General features: G+C 34.6%; 1 long non-coding RNA gene across 1 annotated transcript; it reads left to right on the top strand.

Moving 5' to 3' along the window:
- The first annotated feature begins 2006 nt into the window (after positions 1-2006).
- On the top strand, positions 2007-5114 carry LOC131006571 (uncharacterized). The gene is made up of 3 exons (XR_009095595.1): positions 2007-2253; positions 4165-4228; positions 4769-5114. It is a non-coding gene; the product is annotated as an uncharacterized LOC131006571 (long non-coding RNA).
- Positions 5115-5663: the final 549 nt, after the last annotated feature.

Genomic DNA, 5663 nt, shown 5'->3' on the forward strand with positions numbered 1-5663 from the left:
GAATTCGAGGAGATAAATTAGGAGGTAGAGATACCACCACCAACGACAGAAATAATAATTTCTGCACTGAGCATGACACCTGACTTACGATCGAGAATAGTCACAGCTCAAAGAGAGAAGATGAGAAGATGGAAAGATTGCGATGAAGATTCGAATCGAGAAAATAGAGAATTATCAAGAGGCGGCAGATAATGCCATTTTAGTTTTAAGAGAGCGACTGTGTGTGCCTGATAAAGAAGAGCTGAAAAATGAAATTTCGAGCAAAGCTCATGATACCTTTTACACCGCACCTGCGAAAAGTATAAAGATATGCCAAAACTGAAACGACGTTTTGATAGGAGAATAAGAAGCGAGAGATGGCATCATTCGTAGAAGGATGTTTAACGCGTTAACACGTGAAGGTGCCACTTTGGCAACCTTATACAATTATACCTATTAGAGACTTTCACAATAGAAGTGGAACCGCATAGCCACGAATTATGGCATCGATTAGCAAAATCGAGAGAAGAAAACCAAACAGTTGAGTAATCACTGATAGATTCTTTCGACGTTAGAAATGATGTTTGTGTGAGTTTTTTTTTTCCTATCTCGAGGAGCATGTCATTTTCGAGTTAACGAAGAACTCAAACCGAGATATATATAGGACCTTATGATATGTATTAGAGTAAATAGGCCATGTAGCCTATAAACTAGTGTTGCCTCTGAGCTTCGCGAACGTCCATGACGTTTTCCATGTTTCTCAATTGAGAAAGTACGTGTTTGATCCAAAACACATCATCCATCGAGAAGGAGTGTCCCTAGAACCAGATTCGAGCTATGAAGAGAGACCTGACGCTATGCTGGACCAGAAGATCCAACAATTGAGGAACAAGACGATTCCTTAGTAAAAATCCAAAGGAGACCTCACGGTCAAGAAGAATCAACATAGGAACTTGAAGAGAAGATGAAAGAGAAGTACCCAGAGCTTTTTCCCGAAGAAGAATAACTCAAATTTCGGGACGAATTTTTTTTTAAGGGGGGTAGGATGTAACACCCCGTACTTTTCCTATGTTGTGAGATAGTGTCTTAACACTATTGAGAGTACTGAGATGTCGAATTACGAGACTTTTTTTTTTATGAGCAGATAAGACAGATTGTCTTTTAAATAGAGATACGAGTGAATAAACCGATGATGGAATTAGAGTGATGAGATTTGAGAAATGAGTTGAGATAGAGATGCTGATTGATTTGAGCTGAGATTTTATTTTATTTCCAACTACCGGGAATAGAGTTACCGGATACCGAGTTATCAGAGATTGACTGTCCTATTAAGAAAAATAGGAATACTGAGTTGGAAATAGAGTCGAGGAAGAAAGAGTGAGAAACCTTGATAAATAGAGTCGGTCAGAGAGACGTCTAGCTTATTTGAGTCTGCCGACTATTTTGATGTGATGTTATGTGAATTTACGTGACTGAGTGATTATGTGATTTTGTGACGTGTGTCAATATGACCATATTATTATGATTTTTATTTGAGACTTTAGCACTTGGAATTTTTATTAAGTTTGCAAAGCAAGTGCAGTTTATTTTTACCGGAAAATCGAACGATGCCGGTTTATGGAAATTTTTCCAAGCATAATTTTTTTTTAAATTATTTTTCCTATGATGAGGAATATTATAATTGAGTGAGTGCACTAATATTAGTGCTATAATTATTTTATTTTGGTCACATGAATAATTATACTATGGTACTTTATTAATGAGTAATATTTCCATAGTTTTTGTGATTATTATTTAATCACCCTTCTCACATGATTTATTTTTAATTTCCCAAGTATGAGACTATTTACTAAAATTTACTAAGTGTGGAGATTGAGAGAGTAGAGATTTAGAGAGTAGAGATTAGAGAGAGTGTAGAGATTAGAGAGAGAGAGATCAAGGCATTAATTGCCAAATATTTCATAAGATTCTCAAATCCTTTTTAAAGATTCACAAATCTTTTATAAGATTACCAAGATCATTTCATATCTTGCAAATTCCTCTCTCTCCTTCTCCCCTAACTTTCGACCACCACCTCTCTCCCCTTCATCTCTCTACTTTCCACCATTTTCCTCCATTGATGCACCTTCGAAGCTTCACCAAAATATGCCAAACACATAAATCACCAACAAAATCCCACCTTAAACACCTTCCATCTCCTTAGATTCAAGAAGATCCATGGAGATTCAATCTTGAAGATAGTGAGAGAAAATTTGATATTTGGTGTAAACTTGGGTAAGTGATCTCTATATCCATAGATTAGACTTGTATGAGTTTGTATGTGAGTATATTTGAAGGATTGGAGCAAGAAATCACCCCCTCTCTTATTCTTCAAAATTTTCGAAAAAAATGGGTGTTCTACCCTTCAAAAAATTTTCTTCTTCTTTCCTTGAATTGGGGTGAGAAAGATGATCTATGTGATGTTCAATGATGATTGATGTGTGTTTTGAAAAGCTATGCTTTGAGATACAAACTTTGATAAAGTTTAGTTTACCCAAAATTGGGAACTTTTGAGTTGATGGTTTAAGTGATGATTGATGATGAATATGAGTCCATGAGATGTATATGATGATGATCGATGGAGTAAATTAAGTATATGATGTCAAATGATGATTTTGATATGAGTTAGTTTACTAAAATTAGGGCTATGTGTATCTATGCTCTAATTTGTAAATTGATGGTTTATATGTGAGTTAAATGGGTTAAGATTAATAGATATATGATGAGATTAAAGATCCATGTGAGTTCATAAAATGTCAAAGAGTTTAGTTTGGTAAAAATTGGGATTTTCTTGTCTATGTGTTTAATAAATGATTTGGCTTAAGATATGTGTAATTGAGCATGATGTTGGTGTTTTAATATGTATGATTAAGTCTATTGGAAGCTAAGTAAAATTTTGACTTGAGTTAGTTTATGAGAGTTTTTGAGTTTTCATATTTTGAGAAGTCAATAATTGATAAAATGAGGTCTAATTTGCTTTATGACCATTTTGTGAAGTTGTCATGTTTTTGTTGAGAGTTTATGTGAATATATGAGTTTTTATTAAAGTTTGGTTGGTGTGATTATAGGGGATTTATATGTATAAAATGAGTTATATGAAGTATGAGGTCATTTTGAATGATTGAGTGTTTTTAAGCATGAAATTGAGAAGAGGATTGACTTGATACGTTTGTAGAAACGTTTTCCTTGAGATTTGAGTTAAGATGTAAAAGAGGAGAGTTAATTTGAGTATGATGAGTATTTTAAATGTTTTTGAATGTTTTTGAGTGTTATATGTGTTTAAAATGAACTTTGATTGGTTTTCTTTGAAGGATTTTTCGTAGGCTACTGACCTACTGTGATCGACGGGTTGTCGATGTCTAATGGCTTTGAAAAGTTTACAGCATGTCCCTACATGAGTCTTGAGCATACCGGTAAAATTTCAAGTCATTTGGACTTGATTTACTATTTTTACAAAATGCAAAACCAAATCTGCAAATTTCTACCGGGAATTTCAGAGAACAGGGGACAAAGTCATTCATTTCAGTAGCTTCCTGTGTGAAATAGCTTTCCAAATTTTTATGGTAACAACCTTACTGTATGGGCTAGATATCCACCAAAGTTGAGCTCAGTTTGACAACGTTTACTATTTTTCAAAAATCAATGTTTCCGATTGATCAAAACTGCCGAATATGGTAGACTGTGGTAAAAACGCCATATCTCCCAAACCACTTGGAGTTTCTGACTCTACTTTTTTTAAAATGAAACTAGACTCAAATACCTTCCTTTTGGTATGAGTCTGGAGTCCAGGAGATGTCGGAGTCAGAACGTGTTAAATTTTGAAGTTGAGTTAGTGGGAAAACAGAACATGATTTGTTGATGTTTGATTGTATTTTCTTATGTGCCTTATGTGTTTATGTTGCCTAAGTGTTTTAATGAGATTAGACGAGTCTTATATGAGAGATAAATCGAGACTTAGAACCATGATTTTCTTGAAACTTATCCTTGGACTTAAGGATTTGAAATGAGTGAAGAAGTTATGTAGAGTCGATTAAGAGATAGAATATAAGATAGAGCATGAGTTAAGGCATGAGTTTTTGTCGTTGAGTTCTAATCGAGAATTCATTTTATGACATGAACCTTCGATGATGACGATGATCCCTGAAGACACGAGCCGAGCAGGGAAGTAAGTAACTCCGCTTTGACGGGAGTTTTTGAGTAAGGTCTTCAGGTGGGCAATATTTTGAGTATACATATATTATCCGAACTTTCTAAAATGATTTGATGATATAATGATGTTATGAGCTTATCAAATTATTTGAGATAAATGATGTTGAGAAATGTTTGACTTGCCAATTTTTGATGTTGAGCTTGTATGTTACCCTCTACTGATGAGATGAGACGAATTCGGGTCCTGGGCAGTTGATAGCTATCCTGCCAGGGCTAGTGTACACAGAGGTGACTGTGAGCCGTTGAGCGAATCGGCCGGTCACGGTACTTGAGAGGGAGGCCTACTTCTCAGTACCTTTGATGATGATGAGTTGTAGATGTGGTACATGCATGATGAGTACTTTGATAGCGCTATCGTTTATTTATGATGTTGATTATTAAAACTGCATGCACAGATTCATTTAATACTAACTTATTTCTGTGTATTGCTGAGATGTGGCAAGCTTCAAACTTATAGCTCTAAGAGCGCCTTTCTTGTTTTTCGGCGTTTGCCCACTGAGTATTATGTACTCACGCCCTGCATGTATTTCTAAATGTGCAGGCTAAGCGAGGAGTGAGATTGGTCTGGTGCTGGTGGGGGATCGTTAGATGACGTATTTACTTTATCGTATTTCCTTTTTATCGATAAAGTCTTGATGTGAAGTTACTTTGAATATGAATCAAGTAATATACTCACGGTTATGTGTCTCCATACATGTAACCGGTTCGCCTTCTGCTGCGATACTCTGCATATTATGTTTCCTTATGAAAAATAAGCTATACCTGTTTTGTTTTTGATCATGAAATTCCTGTTAATTAAAAAGTTATAACGACGTTGACGATTTTACCCTTGGGATCATTTATGATGATTTTCCCTTAAGCATTCTTTGATGTAAGCTTCCGCTTGATGTTCGACCTATTCTTCTTATCTTTTATTCTTTAAAAATAGTCGTATCGATACTCGTACCCCACTATCACTAGTGTCGGGAATCGGGCTGCGACATTCTGTGAGTGCGGGTCTAGGTCACGACCCAACCCGGATCCGGATTCACCTTAAATATTAAATGAAAAAACAATTACAGTGGATTTATTATATAAATATAAGACGAATATATTATAATCCAAACAACTTTCCAGCGCAGTTGGTTGGGCGCTACATTATAAACATAAGGTCACTGGTTCAAAACTCGCAGCTGAATTTTGCTCCTTTTTTGTTTTTTTATTTCTTTTCAGTTTTTAACCTTTTTTTTTTTGCAAAATTTTGCTGAGATTTTTCAGCTTTCTTTTTTTGAACTTTTCAATTTTAAATTATTTTTCATTTTATTAATGTATATGTACATATATTAAAAGTGTCATTTAAATATAAATATATTTATTAATGCATATAGTGTAATTTACTAACAAAAATGGTGTCATTTAAATATTTTAAAAGTATTTTATACTAACGAAAATAATGT

This window comes from Salvia miltiorrhiza, chromosome 1 (assembly GCF_028751815.1).
Source record: "Salvia miltiorrhiza cultivar Shanhuang (shh) chromosome 1, IMPLAD_Smil_shh, whole genome shotgun sequence".
Classification (NCBI taxonomy): Eukaryota; Viridiplantae; Streptophyta; class Magnoliopsida; order Lamiales; family Lamiaceae; genus Salvia; species Salvia miltiorrhiza.